Below are 21,065 nucleotides of genomic sequence, written 5' to 3' on the forward strand. Positions count from 1 at the left end.
TTTACACCACTGCACTCTATACTGCACCACTTTACTCTACGCACCTGTACACTACCCAACCACACTCTGCAAAACTGCACTCTACTCTGCACCTCTCTACTCTACACCACTGAGCTGTTATGTTATGTTAACAGAGCTGTAAAGAGCACATTCACCAAACGGTTTCATGGTTCTAGAGTCAAGGGCATGCTGCAACAGAGAGGGGTTTAGTCATATTCCTGGCGGAATAGCCAGGTCTTTGACTGTTTCCTAAACTGCGCGTAAGAGTTCAATAATCTAATCTCCATAGGGAGAGAATTCAAGAATTGAGGGGCCAAAACCGCATATCTTAGTCCCCTGTGTTTCTTACGTTTAAAGGATGGGATGACCAAAAAATTCAGATGAGAAGACCTGAGGTCCCAAGAGGGGGCAAAGCGCTGAATCCGAGACGATACAAATGCTGGACTGTTGCCTTAAAGAACTTTAAAAGTGAGACACCCCAGCTTAAATGCACAGCGTTTGGTTACTGGGGGCCAGTGTAGACTTTCCATTAATGGTTTAACGTGGTGCCATTTGGGCTGGTGGTAGATTAATCTGGCCGCTTGGTTTTGTACCAGCTGCAGGCATTTTAGTTGATATGGCGGGATACCTGCATAGAGTGATTTGGCATAATCAACGCGGAAGATTACCAAAGCCAGGATGACTTGGGTTAGGGCTTCTTTAGTCAGAAATCTACTGAACTTTCTGATCCTTCGCAATTGGAAGAAACAGGAGGAGACCACTGTCCCAATCTGGGCTTTCGCAGACTGGTCACTGCTGATAATAATACCCAGACGTTTAATAGAGCATGCTGGGAGTGGGGGGATTCCTAATTGGGGTGGCCAGAAGTTGGAGTTCCAAGGGTTGGCTGGCCCCCCAGTTAGGATTAACTTCGTTATATCTAGATTTAATTTTAGATGATTACTATTCATCCATTCACAGATAAATCGCATGGTGGATTGAAAGTTGAGAACAGAAGACGCTGATTGATCGATATCAAATATCAGTTGGAGGTCGTTGGCATAGTTGAAGGTGACAACATTCCTGTCTCTGAGAGAGCGGATATGGGCAGTAGGTACAGATTAAAGAGAAGCGGTGAAAGAGAAGAGCCCTGGGGAACTCTGCAAGTCCCTTTCATTTTGGCGGAAAATATATAAGCAAGGCGAACGGTTGGAGAGCAGTTGCTAAGAAACGATGGGAGCCACTTGAGAGCCAGGCCTTGGATCCTGGCGTTACTGACACAGTCGATCAAGAGGTCGCGGTCGACCGTGTCGAAAGCTGCCGAGAAATCAAGAAGTACCAGTGCCTGGGTGATGCCCTTATCAGCCCCCCTTCTAAGTTCATCCATGACCATGAGGATGACCGTCTCTGTTGAATGCGCCAGTTGGAAGCCTGCCTGGTGAGGGTCATGATAGTGGGAGCATTCAATAAGATAGCTGAGATAACTAGCCACGTGAGTTTCCAGAACTTTAGCTAAATAGGGAAGATGGGCGATAGTTAGTTAGGGCTAAGGGATCTGACCCTGGTTTCTTTAGGATTGGAACAATTTCTGCGTCTTTAAATACATATGGAACAATGCCCTGCTTAAGAGAGTTATTCAGGAGAGAGAGGGGTCCGGGCAGGTGAGAAAAGCTTCCCATAATATGTGTGCGGGACAGCAGGCAGTGGGGAGCCAGATACAACCTTCCTTAGTAGGCTAAAGAATACTTTCCTAGAGATAAAAAGTGTCTGATCTAACAGGCGAGGGTTTTTACATGTGAGCAGTGGAATTGTAGGAAAAGTATTAGTAGGAATGCTAGACTTGATGGTGGCAATTTTTTCTATACAATAGGTGTTAAGAGAGTCCCATAGAGTCACATAGTCTGTACCACTCTACTCTGTGCCACTGCAGTCTATGTCACTGCACTCTAAACCACTCTACTGTACATCACTTTACTCCACTTCACTCTATCCAATGTACTCTATGCCACCCTGCTCTACGCCACTGCACTTTACACCCCTTTACCCTACTCTACACCAGTCTACTCTACATCACTGCACTCTATGCCACTCCACGCTACGTCATGCCAAGTACCACTTTACCCCACCCGACACAATGCCACTCTACTCCTTGCCAGTCTACTCTATGACACTCTGCGCCACACATCTCTAAGCTGCTCTACTCTATGCCAATCCACTCTATGCTATGCCAGTCGACTCCACTCTACACCGTTTTACTCTATGTCATGTCACGCCACTCTACTGTACAACATTGCAGATCAGACATTGGCAAAGCCAATAGCTCTTCCGTAGGTCAAACCTGTTGGCTTTGCCAATGCTTGTTTATGCCTGGTGATAGCCAATTCCTACATGTTTTACTAACACGGCTTACGTTTTTCTTCTGGCCACAACAGCTTAGAGCATGGCGGACAGGGTCAGACTACGTTTGCCACCGGTTCCATAATGTGTGAGTGATGAAATTCTGCCCTAGCCCAATTTGTCACCTACACAAAAGGTAGCCCCCTCCATATCCACATTTACAGGGACTGATGCAGCAATTTATAATTTTATAATAAAAAAATATATATATTTGTATTTTGTTTTAAATATTCTGTGTGGGGCTGACAGCACTTCATGCTCTGCACCTTTGCAGACATGTATTATTACTTTCATAAAAGCTAATGGACGATAGGCCTCCATACATGTGCTACTAACAATGAGTACAACAATGTTAGAATTTGCATTTCAAATGATTTTGTTGAAAATAATGGTTACATTTTCCACGGTGATAATTGAAAGATCGATTTTAGTGTCTACACAGGGTCCAAATGAAGGCAATTAAGGCAACTATGGATCAATCGTTTTTGAAAGTGCGTTTTATATCCACATTCTGTATGTATATGTGGGTCAAAGTGCCATTTGCATAGGGCCACTGTTTAGTAATGCTGCCTACATCATTTAACGGCATTTATTTTAAAAGAACTTATAAACCATCAAAGTCTCAGCCACATAAAGTAAAGCATAATACAGCCGCAGACTCAGCTGTTTTTAAAAGAACATACAGATTGCTGGATAGGTTTCATCGTATTTATATAAAAAAAACACAGGGGCTGCCTTATGTCAGGGATGTGTCCATCATGCCAGGAATGTCGTTTATATGCTAGGAATTAACCATCCTATAAGGGCGAGATTTCATCTAAAACAACATCACCACGCCCTGATTGTCCACAATTTACCAAGAATTACAGACATTATGCCAAGGCCAGAAGTAGCAGTGCTGTGCTTCATCATGCCATTGATGCTCACAATATCCCAAGAATAAATACCATTATTCTGAGGCCATCAGTATACCCAGGTTATATACAACAAATTAATGCCTTCACACAGAAACGTGAACACACAAAACACACATATACACGGCAACAGTGTTTGTGAAATTTTTTGAAAGACCAGGGTCCTTTGGGCAGACTAAGGTATAGCTTCCAGTAGTGCAGTATCTCGAGAGGACCCTGGACCAAAGGTATGGGGCTCACACCATCCTGCTTTCTAATACCAAAGTATGAGTAGGTGGGGCGTTTTCCTTGCCTCCCTTAGGGCACATTGTACCCTTGCTGCACCTCTATGGGTGGATGCTGTGTGATGGGTTTACCGCGAAACTTTGTCCCCACAGGGAATCACAACGCGGTCGTAACAACGACCTCGTTGTGATTCCGCATACCATTACTCCGCAAGTCGGAACAACGACCTGCGGGGGGGGGAAGGGGGGGGGGGGAAGGTGTTGGATTTAAAATCCAACACCTTCCCTAGTGTCCGCACAGACTGGAGTTGGAATAGTAAATAATACTATTCCAACATCCAGCGCCCCCCTCTGCAAGTCGTTGTTCCGACTTGCGGAGTAATGGTATGTGGAATCACAACGCGGTCGTTATAACGACCGCGTTGTGATTCCCTGCGGGGACAAAGAATGCGGGATGACGAGATAGATTCGGGCGATGCACACTGGCAAGGTTACGTCATCTCTCCCATGTGACCCTCACCTTCTGGTTAAAGTTCCCACTTACATTGTAGGCTCTGCATCACACTAACAGTGAGGTTGACAGCACAGAGCCACAATACAATAATTCGCTATTCAACCAGATCTGAAAGATAACTGGCACTGGGCTGATTTACAGTGTGCTACTGGGGAGCTGTGTACCATAATTTTCGGTTCCACCTACCCAACAGAGCGCCATGTTTCAGCACAGAGTCCCATCACACATCCTTAGATTCTGTATTTTTCACCGGAGGAAATGCTGCATATCTTTAGACCATCACAGTGTCCATGGGGAAGGGGTTGGGATGAATGGATGATGTGAAGGGGGATAATATATAAGCGATGCACTGACAAGATGCCCTATTGAGTGAGCTTCCCCTGCACAACAGAAAGACATCAATGTCAATACTTTTGTTTACATTTCTATAAACACGTTTTATTTCATGTCGACACCAGTTTGCAGTTTTGATTTTTAAACAGGTCCTTAAAACTATCTACACTGATTAGTTGGCCTCTGGGAAAACATCTGGGGGTGCTACCAAGCATACTGAGTAACTAGGGTCGGACCGGGACAAAACAATGGCCCAGGCACCAAAATAAAAGTGAATCAGATAGATAAAAAAGTGGCCCACAATTTGCAAATGAGGTCTGCTTTAAAATTCAAAGACCATGCTGTATGCGTATTTTGCAAGGTACAGGAAACTGCATGCATTTGTGTTTGCTGCAGGCAATGCTTGTGGCAATATCAGGAAAATCAACAGTAAAAACCGTCCCAAAAAGGCTAATTTTACAAAATTAGTAAAATGATGTGTTCTCATAATTGTTGATAATCATTCACTAGTTTATTCTTTTATATACATTTTTCTTTTTTCATTTTTTTTTGTAATAACTGTACATTTGAAATTTCTCTCAGTTTAAAGCACTGATGCACAGTATATTATTGAAGGAAGGACTTGGTCACAGCTCTGTATTTTAGCTTATTTTGCAAAGTTGACATCTTAAAAGCAAATAAAAATGAAATATTGAGTATTAACCCCACGATGCCACAGATTGTCAAGATGATAAATTAGTCTTTTAAAGTCGACCCCACTTAGATCATATGCTTTTTGTATTCTAATCATCTTCAAGAGAGGACCCATTTGCTTCCAAACGATGCTATTCTTAAAGCACCACAGGGGGTGTTAGAAGCAATGTGAAAAGGTCCACACATTAAAAAATATAACCCCATAAATTGAAGTAACGTCTTTTTTGATGTATTATGTATGCAAAGCAATACGCTATTTTCAGTTTACTTTAGAAAATATAGCTTCAATATACACATTTCAGGTCACTAAGTCCAGCAATAACTGGCAAGATTATAATATGTTAAATATATTTCTGAGCTAGGATAAACGTTTATTGACAATTTCAGTTCTAATAGCGCACACAGTGAAACGTATTACTATTAGCCAATTAACTTGATCAATCAGAGGAGTAAACTACATCCCAGTGTAATACCCAGCTACCGTAAGAATTTTGCCACCTGACATAAACCCTTAATTTAGCATTTTGCACACAAAAAAGCTAAATAAGTAGTGTGCACAACATTACCACAAGACTTTCTATATGTATTCCTGTTTGGCTTCAACCAACTCTTTGACCATAATGTAGTCAATCTTACATCCATAATGTAACCCTAATGTAATAATGTAATTGTGAAGTCGTGGAAAGTCACCAACACGATAATGGAGGTAAGAACAATCATTATTACTGCCTCAGATGCCTCCCAGCTCCAACTGCCAGCCTCATGACTTCACTACACATTCCAATTCCAGAACCCAGTGAAGTCATGAGCCCAGTGGAGCATACCTAGCATGCACAATGGCATGCATTTACAACATGTCAGAAAGCAGTGGCCGCTGCTACCTGGAAGCAGCAGTAAGGCGAAGTGGGGGGGAAGGGGCAGGGAGGGTCGGGTAAAAAAAAACCCACTTACCTCTGGCCAGCCACGGCCGCCTCTCCTGCGTCCTCTTCCTGGCTTCTTGGGGGAAACAGGAAGCACCAGGCCTCCACGCTCCCTGTAGCCAATCACAACGCTGCAATGCAGAGTTGTGATTGGTCTGAGCACCGTCACATGGCACTCAGCCAGGGGCTGGAGGGGTGGGCATGTTCTCCATGCACTGTGGCTGTCATTCTTAGACAATGAGCCAGCACTGTGCACTTGAGTGTGCGTTAGTCCTAACCATACTGCCAATGTCTGACAGTGGAAGTTGAGGGAGGGAAGGGTTGGGGAAGAAAGCTCCACTGTAACTGGTAGCCACATATTTGATGGGACAACTGAGAACTCTTAGCAGTCACTGAAGTCAGCGGGAGACAAACAGCAGTGATAGTGCTTTTGATTAAAAAATCAGACAGCTCACCTCTAGTGATATAGTTGACTACAATGAAATACCAAAAATGTGGGTTAAAGTTTTCAAGTTAGATGTATATATATGATGCACTGACACTTGGAGCAGGACCAGAGCAGTGACTGCTGACAAACTTTCAGTGCATCAGAGTAGGCACCCCCTGGGGGAGAGTGGAAGGATGGTGTCAGCACTAATGGGAGATATGAGAGGGAAAATAAACATCATTACTCTGACTAGACCCTGCCCGCCCTCGCCCTCCACCCCCGTGCCCTTGCTGCTGTCACTGACTGACAGGGGTGGAATAGTTTTTTCAAGGTGTAAACAAAACTGCTGAAATGAATAGTGAAATAATGGTGAACAGAAATTTTGTCCAGCAGGTAAAATGGAGGACTCGACAAAAAGAAGCAAACAGACTCCAATACGGTGGGAGCAGTCAGAAGATGGCTAAGCAATCTGACGGTCTAACGTTAGGTTAGGAAGGAAATCCATGACACAGTTAATTGATAATTACCCAAACGTTATTAAGGTTAGGATACATTGAACCATGTACGAGCAAGTCCAACCGAGATACCCAAAGGCAGTTTATATGCTTGATTTTCATGATTTCCTCTTGCGATGCATTTACAAATGATCAATGTTGATCACAATAATTTATTTAGGCCGTGGGTATGCTGAAAGTGCTGTTTTTCTCCTGCTCCTGGATCAGCAATGAAAAGTGGTTCCCTTCCTATACACTTTCACAGGCATGGGAGACAGATCTCATGGTGCCCTTTGCCTCAGAGATGAGGGCTTTGTTTCAAAGAGGTGGGTGTGTTTTCTTGAAGTACTGTTGATCCCTTCATGGTGTTCCACACTTACATTTTGGAAGTAAATTAAACAACCTTATTTTGGAAGGCATGTAGCAAATAGCAATCTGAGACGTTCTATAGAGTGTGCAAAATGGATGATTTTCTGGTTAAAATTGGCAAATATTAAACTTCCAAATGGAGACAGCTTTGGTCTCAATACTCTTTATTGCTTTCTTAGATTATTTTGCTGGGCAGCAGCTGGCAGGCACGGTATCTCAACTTGCAAAGAATTAAAACGAATTACTTGTACATGTGGAAAAATGCAAAATTCTTCCCTTTACATAGCAATATAAACAGCCCTGCTATCTTTTGCATAGTGCAGTGGGCTTAAAACTCATGCAAAGAGCTATAGATCACAATGTCATATCTGACAGGGCTCAGTCAGTCTTTGGTTGGTAAAATGAGTGTCACTTATTCAAGGAAGAGTGACACTGTGATTAATGTGTGCCAGCTAGTTGTTGGGACCATCTCATGAATTTGGAGGGCAGGATATATTTTTGATCATACGATTTTGAGAGTGAGAAAGGCAGAGAGAAAGGAAAACAGTTAAAAGAAGGGCCCGCAGCATAACAGGAGCAAAAGGAGAGAAAGACCCTTCAGGTGTGAGATATAGAGATAGGACGGGCATAGGTGACGGAAAAAGGCATAAGGTGGAATTGAGGAAACGGCATGTTGGAGCCCCTGAATTTGGGAGTAATGGAGATGAGCTCCTATGAGAAACTTTGGGCCTGTGTTCTTTCTTTTAACACATTAATTACCATTTTTTTTTTAATCCGTTGGGGCTATCCAACGTCCGATTAATGGCAGTCTTAGTATAGGAGTATCACAAAGCTAACTCAACATGCATGTATGGAGAAAAAGGTTTTAAGTATGCCAAACATGCCCAGATTCCTAATAATAACAAATGGAGTGCGGAGGGCACACATCTGCAGCGAAAGTCTTCTTAAAACAAAATGTGTGCATGTGAGAGTTCGGGTCTCCCAGGACTAATGCTAGAAGATCAGCTTCCACAAAAGGGAACTTCCAGCTCAGGTGGTAAAGTCAAAAGCAGTAAATGATTTGAAAAATTCAGCCAGTGATCATGTATTGTGAAGAGTGAATAAGGGTAATATGGGACTCTGTCAGAATGAGTCCACAACCACAGAACTACCGGTAGGAGAGTAGCCCTCAACAGCTGGGCAAGTGTTTTTACTCCACGCTCATTTTAACCTTTCTGTTAGTTGTTTTAATTTGGGAATCTTTGCATGGCATTTTAAAGTGGGATTTCTTGTGTGCACTTGCACTCTCCGGTCTGCCGCGGACACAGCTGATTGAGCGGAGAGAGTTTTCTGAGGGCTGCCCACCTCCTGGTTGACCCAAAAACCGCCGCCATCTTGGCAGGTCAGCGATAAAGGTATTGCTCCTTTGAGACACCTATCTAAGTGACCCCAGGGCGCGTGCACGCCACAGGCTCACCAAAAGCGTGCCAAAGGCAAGCCCATCTGTGCCTTTCAGCACCTGGATATTGCCAGATGCCAGACTCCCTGCTTTTCCATTTTCATGGGAAGCCATACAATTGAGCAATACACTATGCTGGAATTGCATCAAATGCGTAGCGAACTCAGTACCCTAGTGTATCTACTACTTTACTGCTCACTGCGTTAACCCTCCATAGAGGGCCCAACATCATGTATGAAGTGTGGGTTCTCTGGCTTGGCTGTTCCTCTTTTAAAGGGGACTGGGATGCCACGGACGTCCCAGCCCATGCCACCTATTGCTAAACAGGCAAAGAGGCAGGTGGTTACATCTTCCAAGGCACCACCAGCGTTCAAGGTCTTATACTGTAATAGCAGGTCTATGGCTACACATTCCACTGAAACATGGGATCTTATTACTGCTCTATCCCCTAACATTTGCTTCTTTACAGAGACTTGGCTACATTCTGCAGATCTTCCTTGCATCCCACTAGACCTACCAGAGAATTACTCCATGATTAAACTAGATAGAGAGATCAGACCTGGGGCCAGTGTTGCCATCGCTTTTCAAGATTCATTGAATATTTAAACTATTGATACCGTACTTGCAGACTGGGTGGAACTGTGTATATTCAAAATCACTATCTCTAACACCAACAATTGTGGGAAAGGGGTGCTTATCTACTGCCCCTCTGGTGCTAAGAAAGATTTCTGCCATGCACTCATAGACTATATCGCACCACACATCTTATCGTCTAACAATTTCCTGCTCCTGGGTGATTTTAATTTAAATGGGGAAAACTCTGAGGATGCTATTGTGGCCCAAACCCTAACAGATATGGTGATGATTGGGCTCCTACAAAAATTGATAGGACCTACACATCAAGCAGGTCACACATTATACCTCATTTATCTAACTCCTTAGAAATCAGCAGTTAACCTCCACTACCCCTAACATGGATTGACCACTATTTGATTAAGTTGCAAATCCCTAGTGGCCATACGGCTAAGAAGTCTAGCTCAGGAACTAGTGGTGTATGGAGAAACTAGAAGGCAGTCTCACCGACTCCATCTCCGAAAACCTTGCTTCTTCGGTGACCCCCTTACACACTGACATAAATCAAGCCTTGACAGTTTACCATAACTCTCTGACTCAGGCCTTTGATAAGATAGCTAACTTAAATGGACATCTTCTATTTCATCCAGAGGCCATGCTCCTTGGTACACTGATGAACTGTGTCTGGAAAAATCCGAGTGCAAATGTCTAGAACCCAGGTAGTTATTGACTAAATGTCCTTTTGAATTTTAGTGTGTTGCTTACAGCTATCACAAACATATTAAAGTAAACCACACACATCACAAGGAAAAAAAAAATCTAGCAGGAAACTCCACTATAGAGCTTCTTTAAAACGCTGAACAAGTTTGTGAAGCCGGGTGATCGCAATTATTCTATCCAGGCTTCCCAATCGCTATGCAATTCTCTGGCAGACTTTTGGAAGATAAGATTAACCCATCTATGAAAATTCCCCTGTCAACTGGGGACTCATATGAATTTCAATCTGCCTTCCCCAAATAGTATCTCTACATTAGAGTAGTTTAGCCATGCTCACAGGAGCAGGTTTTTGACCGCACCAAATCTGGCTCCCCATGGGACTTATGCCTCCCTAAAATCACTTTGTCCTTAGCCCACTGTATTGCGCCTTTTGTCACTGACCTCTTTAATCTCTCGCTAGACTGTGCCTCACTGCTGGCTGAGTGGAAGTCTGCCCAAGTGTCTCCAATACTAAAAAAAAAACTACCGCCAATCCTGAAAATCTTTCCAACTACGATACTGTAGCCTTGCTTCCTCTGTTAGGAAAATGCCTAGAATGCCACATAAATAAACAAGTGGCCACCCATCTGGAAGAGTACAAGATCTTTGACCCCTCGCAATTGGCTTTAGAGTGATGCACAGCACTGAAATCTCAACAGTGCCAGTCACTTATACCATCAGACTCTCATAAAGATATATGTATTCCAGTAATACTGGTATTGCTGGATCTGTCAGCAACTTTTGACATGGTCTCACATTCAGTCTTAATCCGAACACTAAACAACGCAGATATACATGGTAGAGCTCTACACTGGCTCAGGGAGTATCTCAGCTACCGGACCAAAACCATCTGCATAGACTCCTTTAGATCCCGCACTATGCGGGTCAATCATGGTGTACCGCAGGGCTCCTCCCTGAGCCTGACATTATTTAATGTCTACATGGCCCACTCACATAGATTGTTACATCGTGTCTTATGCCAATGAAACTCAATTAGTTATCTCCTTTGGGCAGGTTCCAGATATTGCTAAAACATGGTTTGTGGACTGCATGAGGAACATTGCTGGTTGAACGACCAACAACTGCCTCCAACTAAATGGCGAAAAAACAGAGATAGTGTTGTTTGGCAATGATCAGGAGTCTTAGTCAACGGACTGGTGGCCTACTGAATAAGGCCCTGCCCCTGGCCCAAAATAGGTGATTAAAAGTCTTTGCATCAAATTGGACCAGACAGTCTCTATGAAGCACCAAGCCAGTGTAACCTGTGGTGCTAGCTATGCCTCTATGATTTACTTTGTAAAGTCTTTCCATGGCTCCCCACTTCATCAAGAAAGACCCAAGTCTGGGCACTGATTACAAGTCACCTGGACTATGGTAATGAACTACTAGTAACAGCAAATGTGTCATTGCTGTCTTAGCTAGTGCAGCACACAGCAGCCCTATTAATTTGTAACCTCCCTCCTCACTCATTCTCTGCTCCCATCCTGAAAACTGTTCACTGGCTACCAATTAGGAAATGTGTCATTTTCAAACTGTGATGCCTTACCCATAAGGCATTAACCAAATGGCTTCCTACTAACTTGCATGATAGACTCAGTCAATACCAGCCTACGCAATTGCTTAGATCATCGAATCAAGCTTTAATAAAGATCCATCGTATCCGTACTTCCAAATTTGGCGTCAGATCTTTTTCATATCTCTCCCCATTTCACTGGAACAATGTTCTTTTCCAAACCTGGATGTGCCATGATCCACAATTAAAAATAAATAAATTCCAAAACATGGATGTTTTAACTGGTCTACTTGCACTTGTCGCTTTTGGTTGCTAAGTGCCGAGATACACCTGTGGTTGTGAATCGTTTTGCCTAAAACATAACATATAACATTAAGATCACTTGCCTCCTGGGGCTAACCTACTGATGTACTGGAAAATGAGCACCAAGTTTGTCCTTTTAGCACCTGAATCTCAAGTTGTGATTAAGCCATCTAAGGTTTAGGGAGGTGGTTTATGGGTTAGAGACTCTAAACACAACAGTGCACACAACAGCACTCGATAATGCATTGTACAGTCAATACAATTACATATAAAGAAACAGTGCTTTATTACACTACACAAATAAATAATACAGAATGGAAGCATAATCACTGCTTCATCCCACAATATTGCTTAGTGGAATAGGGGTACAAATAATTGATTAAATTAAGACTGATGCAGACTCAGATCCGGTGCATTGAGCCTTTTCTCTTCATTTCATTGACCCAAGAGTCCTTCTCTCTTTTTTACTAAAGTGGTCTCTGGCACTGCTCATTACCACTGCTTGCTCATGTGTGAGCCCGTGTGCAATGCCGTCAGTCATGCACTGCTTCCAACTGGTCTATCTTTTGGGTCCAGCTACTCAACCTCGACGGTTGTGTGACACAACACATGCCTTTATCATTCTATCTTTTCCATGCATGCCATTACCATGCATAATTCGTTTCCATGCATGCCATTACCATTCATAATTCTTTACACGTATGCCTTTATCACACGTACTCATAGGGTAACATAGGACGTACCTTTCCCACGCATACCTATACCACGCAAGCCTTTACAACACATTTTTTAAAGAAAAGAATTAATAATGTAAAATGTAGACCTGTTAGATCTAAAATTATAATTATTTAATTTACCTTACAAATGTGTTTGCATAGCGCAAATGCTGAAAAATACAATAGTGTTACACCTCACCACGCAAGACAACACAACACTATGCAAATGTGGTAACAATAAATATAAAGCCATGGAATGAAATAAAAATATATATTTCACCAGTGCAACAAAACACTCGGTAACACAAATCAAATGTTTTTAGAAAAAAATATTATAAAACAATGCAAGTGTCAAATTATGACCATTACTTTTTTCTAAATTACCCTTATGAAACCTGAAACTGTCCCCAACCAAGATGGCAGACACACATACTGAAGGTCAATACTATGACAAATAAACACTGTCAATTAAAATATATGTTTATTCATAGATTTGCTCACTATAATAGACAGATTAGAACAGAATTTTTTTCAGAAAAATAAGTTAAACCCTCAAAATAAATATAGAAAAATTAGCATCCGCCATTTTGTGTTCAGTGGTACACAGCATTTTGAGGTGACTACACATACTGCATTGGCAAGGGGACTATCTCTCACAAAGAATTTGAAAAACTGCCATCTCTCTTGCAAACTAAGTATGACTAGAAGCAAATGAATATTATTAAAACGTACACACACTAATTCAATATAAATAAAATTACATTTTAACATTTTCAGACTTATTTTGAGCTGGATTAATTGTACTACACAACCTATCTATATGCCAATCTTGACAGCAAAAGTAGGTTACATTTTTGATTTAGAAAAAAAAAGAATTAAAACCAACTTCATGAAAGTGCTGTACAGTGTCTGGGGCAGATTTATTATTCTATCTCTACCAAGAACAAACTCAGGGTAGGTGCTGGAGAGTGACCAGGGGGTAGATATACTATTTTAACTCTGACAAGTGACGAGTCAGGGAAGATGCTTGACAGTGACAGGGCCAGTTTTACTAGTCTAACTCCTCAAAGAGCCAAGTTAGGGAAGGTGCTGGACAGTGAATGGGGGGCAGATTTGCTATTCTCACACCACCAAGTGCCCCGTCAGTGAAGTTGCTTGACAGTGACTGAGGGTATAAGATTTTCTATTCTAACTCTGCCAAGTGCAAACTTGGGGAAGGTCCTGGACTGGGACTGGGGTCCAGATTTACTATTAAAACTACACCAATTACAAAAACACAACGGTGCTTGATAGTGACTAGGGGTCAGGTCTGCTATTCTAACTCTGCCAACTACCTAGTCAGGGAAGGTGTTGGACAGTGACTAGGGTCGGATTTTACTATTCTAACTCCGCCTAGTGCAAACTCAGGGAAGGTGTTAGATGGTGAATGGGGGGCAGATTTAATATTCTAACTCCACCAAGAGCAAACTCAGGGAACGTCTTGGATAGTGAATGGGGGCAGATTTAAAATAATATTTCTCTTCTTTTTAGACCATTACTAAAGAAATAGAAAAGTCTTCTATCTACAAAAGGAGAACTCAAAACACCTCTCCAAACCAAAGCTAAGTCACCTTAAACAAGGTAAGATTAATAAGAATTTCAAAGTAAACACATAAAGTGAGCAAATACAATCATGCATGTGGAACTCAACAATGTGATATAATGTATTTAGTTTTTAGAAAAAACATCGAACAAGGCAAATCAACACCACCTAAAGACAGCACAGAATAAAATCCAGAAAAAGTTCACAACAAAGGCCGAAGGAACAATTCAAAACATAAATATATTTCCAATAAACAAATGTTTTCTTTAACCCCTATGCTGCTAGGCCTTTTAAAGGTACCCAGGGTTTGTTGGATTCCCCTGGAGGGGACACAGAAATTGGCCAAAATACAGCTAACTTTTGTTTATTTTTGAAAAAATGGGAAAAGGACTACAGATGATAGTGTCTGGTTTTTCCCCTGCAAATGGTATCAACAAAGGGGTTGTAGTGCTGAAATCACCATCTACCCAGCTTTCAGGGACAAGCTGACTCTTGCCAGAAAACCAAAATCTTTTACACCGTTTTGGCATTTTTCTGGGACATAGCCTATTTTTGCTATTTTTTGTGCTTTCAAACTCCTTCCAGTTAATGGAAAAAAATGGTATGAATGCAATATTGCATCCTGGAAAGCTATACATTTCTGAAAAATAGACAATATTTTGAATTCAGCAAGGGGTCATTTGTATAGATCCTTCAAGGTTTTTGTATAGAAACTAACAGTTGAAAATAGAACAAATTGGAAATGAGTTAAAAAAAACAGACATTTGTGCCAACTTTTTCACCTGTACTTCTACTAAGTATGACAGAAGATTAAAAGCAATATACCGTTACATCCGCTGCACCCTTATGGTTGTGGGGATGTATAGGACTTGTAGGGTCACCAACAATCCGAGGAACCCAGAGCCAATAACTGAGCAGCATCTTGCAATGGTTTTATATTGTGTACCGGGTATATAGCAATTCATTTGGGAAAATATAAACAGGAAAAAATCGGTATGAAAGTCACCTAAGTATTTCTGAAATGGGAACAAAATGTAGAGTTTAGAAATAGTAGCTATTTGCACATCTCCGAAATTGTGGGTACCCATACCAGTATGTGAATTATCGGTCATTTTTCAAAGTGACTTCATTTGGAAGGCAGAAATGCATTGAAAGTCAATAGGTAATAACAGTTGCTCTACAATTTTGTGTTCCCCTAAGTCTCCCAATAAAAATGGTACCTCACTTGTGTGGGTAGGCCTAGTGCCCGCGACAGGAAATGGCTCAAAACGCAACGTGGACACACTACATTTCTCAGTGAAAACAGTCCCTTTTTTTGCAAAGTGCCTAGCTGTAGATTTTGAACCCTAGCTCTGCAAGCACTGAGGGAAACCTATCCATCCTATACATTTTTCAAAACGAGACACCCAGGGGAATCAACATTTCTGTGGTGGAAAGTTCTTGAATCTGCGTGGATCCAAAAAATTCCACCCACCTTGCATTCCCCAAAGGCTTCCATGAAAATGTGTACCTCACTTGTGTGGGTAGGCCTAGTGCCCATGACAGGAAATGGCCCAAAACAGAACGTGGACACACCACATCTCCACAGTGAAAACAGACCTTTTATTGCACAGTGCCTAGCTGTAGATTTTGTATCCTAGCTCTGCCAGCAACTAGGGAAACCTAGCAAACCTATACTTTTTTGAAAAGTAGATACCCAGGGGAATCAAGCATAGGGTGCCTTGTCTGGCGCTCACAAGGTTCTGTTTCCTAGAATCCCTTGCAAACCTCAACATTTGTTTATAAAAAAAACACATTTTCATCACATTTCTATGGTGGAAAGTTCTGGAATCTGCGTGAATCCACAAAATTCCACCCACCCCGCATTCCCAAAAGTCTTCTGAGAAAAATAGTACCTCACTTATGTGGGTAGGCCTAGTGCCCGGGACAGGAAACAGCCCAAAACGCAACGTGGACACACCACATTTAAACAGTGAAAACAGACCCGTTTTTTGCAAAGTGCCTATCTGTAGATTTTGAACCCTAGCTCTGCAAGCACTGAGGGAAACCCAGCCATCCTATACATTTTTCAAAACGAGACACCCAGGGGAATCAAGGATGGGGTTAGTTGTCTGGCTCTCACCAGGTTCTGTTATCTTTTGCAACCCTCAAAATTTGTCAGAAAAAACACATTTTCCGCACATTTCTCTGGTGGAAAGTTCTGGAATCTGTGTGGATCCACACAATTCCACCCACCCCGCATTCCCAAAAGTCTTGAGAGAAAAATGGTACCTCACTTGTGTGGGTAAGCCTAGTGCCCGGGACTGGAAACGGCCCAAAACACAACGTGAACACACCACATTTTCACAGTGCAAACAGACCCTTTTTTTGCAAAATGCCTAGCTGTAGATTTTGAACCTTAGCTCTGCAAGCACCTAGGGAAACCTAGCAAACCTCCACACTTTTTTAAAACTAGACACCCTGGGGAATCCAGGATGGGGTGAGTTGTCTTGCTCTCGCCAGGTTCTGTTACCCAGAATCCCTTGCAAACCTCAAAATTTGTAAATTAACCACATTTTCCTCACATTTCTGTGATGGAAAGTTCTGGAATCTGCGTGGATCCACAAAATTCCACCCACCCTGTATTCCCCACAATCTTCTGAAAAAAATGGTACCTCACTTGTGTGGGTAGGCCTAGTGCCCGTGACAGGAAGCAGCCCAAAACAGAACGTAGACACACCACATTTTCACAGTGAAAACAGAGCCTTTTTTTGCAAAGTGCCTAGCTGTAGATTTTGAACCCTAGCTCTCCCAGCACCTAGGGGAATCCTAGCAAACCTATACATTTTTTTAAACTAGACACCCGGGGTAATCCAGGATGGCGTGAGTTGTCTGGCTCTCGCCAGGTTCTGTTACCCAGAATCCCTTGCAAACCTCAAAAGTTGTAAAAAAAAACACATTTTCCTCACATATCTGTGGTGGAAAGTTCTGGAACCTGTGTGGATCTACAAAATCCCACCCACCCTGCATTCCCCAAAGTCTTCCGAGAAAAATGGTATCTCACTTGTGTTTGTAGGTCTAGTGGCCGGGACAGGAAACAGCCCAAAACGCAACTTGGACACACTACATTTTCACACTGAAAACAGACCCTTTTTTTGCAAAGTACCTAGCTGTAGATTTTGAACCCTAGCTGTGCCGGCACCTAGGGAAACATAGCAAACCTATACATTTTTTAAAACTAGACATCCAGAGGAATCCAGGATGGGGTGACTTGTCTGGCTCTCACCAGGTTCTGTTACCCAGAATCCCTTGAATACCACATTTTCCTCACAGTTCTGTGGTGGAAAGTTCTGGAATCTGTGTGGATCCATAAAATTCCACCCACCCCTCATTCCCCAAAGTCTTCTGAGAAAAATGGTACTTCAGTTGTGTGGGTGGGTCAAGTACCCGCAGCAGGCAAGGACCCAAAACGTACAGAGGAGACATCAAAATTACCTAGCACCAAAAGAACCTGGTTTTGCAAGGCGGGTCTCATGTGTTTTTGGCCCCAGGCTCGGCGGCCATCTAGGGAAACCTACCAAACCCACACATTTCTGAAAACTAGACACCCTGGGAAGTCTAATGAGGTATGGCTTGCATGGATCCCCTAAAGTTTCTCTTCCCAGAATCCCCTGCAAACCTCAAATTTTGCTAAACAAATCAAATTTCTCTCAAATTTCCATGTGGGAAAGTTGTAGGATCACCGGGCTGACACAAATTTCCTACCACCCAGCATTCCCCTAGGTCTCCCGATGAAAATGGTATCACACTTGTGTGGGTAGGCATAGTGGCTGCAACAGCAAATGGCCCAAATCGTACTTTGGAGACTTCAAAATTACCTAGGGAAACCTACCAAACCCACACATTTCTGAGAACTAGACACCCTGGGGAGTCCAATGAGGTATGGCTTTTGTGGATCCCCGAACGTTTCCCTACCCAGAATTCCCAGCGGTCCTGTGGCGATGGGACCACCACACTCATAATGTGGCGAACGGACCTCCAGTAGGGCGGTTCTCACCACGCCAGCACGAGTTTGGTGGTCCGATGGACCGCCAAACTCGTAATTAGGCCATAAGTAACTTGCAGCTACCTCAATGAACCCTGTGGCTCAATTTTGAGGGAGGAAGCCCAGAACATACCAATGCATGTTGCCAGTAGTATGCCTACATTCAAAAATGTAAGATCAATGTTACAACAATAAAAACAGGTGAGAAATCCTGAAAAGAGTAACTCCTTAAACCTAGTCTGATATTAACATATCTCCTGAACTGAAAGAGTCCTTTAATCATGAACCTTTTTCACTCTATGATAACCAGTACCCTCAAAAATGAATACTAATGTTTAGTACACTACATAGCACTGTAACTCTAGAGAATAATGACATTTGGATAATGGATGTAAATGCACTCCCCATCCATTATTCAAATGTATACTATTCATAAAAACACTAACAACACTATTGACAAACAATAATCAAGTTACACTTTTTATCCATTGTAAAATCAAATGGCCCGATTCACAGAACTAATTTAAGACAAAATCCTAAACTTACTACCATTTACTCATTTTGGTATTCACAGAAGGCACTTACTCATTTTGGTATTCACAGAAGACACTTACTCATTGATGAGCCTTCTGTGAATACCAAAATGAGTAAGTGCACTTACTCATTTAGTAAGTAGTAAGTTTAGGAATTTGTCATAAGTTAGTTCTGTAAATCGGGCACTAAAACAATAAATGAGAGTCCTAAAATCATAATTGATTTTGAATTATGAACGATTAATAAAATTACATAAATTTATCCTAACACCTAAATTTAAGGATGTTTTTTTCACTTTTTGGTGAAAAATTCAAAAGTATTCTTAGCTGAGGAATATATGTCAAACAGTAAGCTTTAATATGAACCCAGAAAACTCTCTGCATTGTGTTTTGTACCTCCTGAGTGTGTTGATGACTTCTACTCTTCAATTGTACAATCAGATTTGTTTTCACAAAACAATGAAAAATTGTCCTCACTCCAAAATTGGTTTGAAAATACATGGATTGGACGTCTAAGCAGGTCAGGCTAAAGAAGGAAGCCAAAGTCTACCTTGACAATATTGTGTACATTTTCCACTACTAATATATTCTAATTTCTAAGTCTGGGCAGAGTTCGCGGAGTTCTGCAAGCCGCGGAGTGCGTTGGATAAATGCTGTTTGCGGTGATTATGAGTGCCAGGTGCTTGTCTGCACTTTGCGATCATCGTGAAAGGCACCATGCACAGCGCAAGCGGGCGCTGCTTCTTTTCTGCCGCTCAATTAGATTTTTACTCGAGCGGCAGCTTTCTCAACGTGAGAGGACAGTTTCTCAATGCAAGTGGTCGCGAGCATACACGACCACTCGCAATGAGAAATCTGACTGACTGCATTGAGAAATCTCGCTGGGAAGTTGATTTTCCATGCTCGCTATCACCAACTTCCTCGCTTGAGCTTGAGTTGACGAACGCAAGCGAGGGAAAAAACTCTGCTACGCTACGAGGAGCAGAGTTTTTCAGAACTCAGCGAGCTCCGCGTAACGTGGAGTGCGGAAATCTCCACAAACTCCTCGAGCGGAGAGAAGTTCACCGCCCAGACTTACTAATTTCTTGACAAATACTCTCCTATTTTGACTGAATAACTACATTTCAATTGTTTTTTTACATATTTTTTAAATTGAAAAACGTTTTAACTCCTTTCCTATGTTTGTCTTCTTTCTTCAACTCTTGGTGATTTTTTTAAGATCCTTTCAACAAGAATCATTGGGAATCCAACAATCCATAAAGTTTTCAAGTAATCAAACCCTAAATAAAATAAAAATGCAATTCAATTTTCAGTTCGCCTTCTTTGAAACTCCAGACATGTCAGAATCCAGTAACCATGATGGGCAAAAGATTAAGGGCCTTATTACGATGCCGGTCGGACCAACCATCCGACTGCTGCAGCTGCGATCTGATTCTGACTGCCAAGGCCTGGAAAGTTACCCCCGTCACATTAATATGCAACCGCTGCTACCACAGAGGTCTCAATTTACAGCGGTGCACATACCCCCGAATATGATGCTGCAAATGCGTGCAAACTCACAGGAAACATGTAATATGTACACACATGCATGAGATATGTGGGGATATGCCTTGTACACCATGAACCCCATAGCTGGAATGTGATCTGTGCACAGTCCCATCAATGGGAGGTACATGCCACCTATGGACTTACCTGCATTTCGGCGCCCACATGGTTGTAGTCTTTGAAGTTCAGCTGTCGTGGGGTAGGGGGGACCTGGAGAAAAGGATGGGAGCGTCAAAGGCAGTTCCTGCGGGGCATGGATTATCAAATCCATGCCCTGCAGGAACTGGGGGTGCACCCAATGTTGCAGAGACACAAGGGAGTTCTGTAGGGCCCCCTTTGTTTCCTCACCACAACACTTTTCATGGAAGTCACACGCCATGAAAATTGTGGCGGTGAGGAAACTTGTAAAATGCTTGCCGGGGCTGCAGCAGCCCTCCCAAGCATATTATGGCCTCAACACTGCTGCAACACCGCCAAGGATATCTGATCCCTGGTGGTTGCAGCGGTGCCAATAGAGTCTGACCACCCAAGTTGTAATGGGGCCGTTTTGATCCCCCGTTCGGCGGTGCCTGCACCGCCCCAGTGGCTACTGCGGTCTGATGGACCGCCATAGTCATAATAAGGTCCTAAATGTTTTTAGAGGTAATACATATCTAACACTCAGAGTTCCTAAATAATACCTGAGTATTAATACTCTTCCCCAACCATTATCCCCAAATCCCTTAAATCCTTCTTCTGAAACTTATTTGCATATTTTAAAAGCTAACGGGCATACATCATTTTAAAAATAATACCTGTGAGTCTTTAAATTACATTGC

This window comes from Triturus cristatus, chromosome 3_2, assembly GCF_964204655.1.
Source record: "Triturus cristatus chromosome 3_2, aTriCri1.1, whole genome shotgun sequence".
Lineage (NCBI taxonomy): Eukaryota > Metazoa > Chordata > Amphibia > Caudata > Salamandridae > Triturus > Triturus cristatus.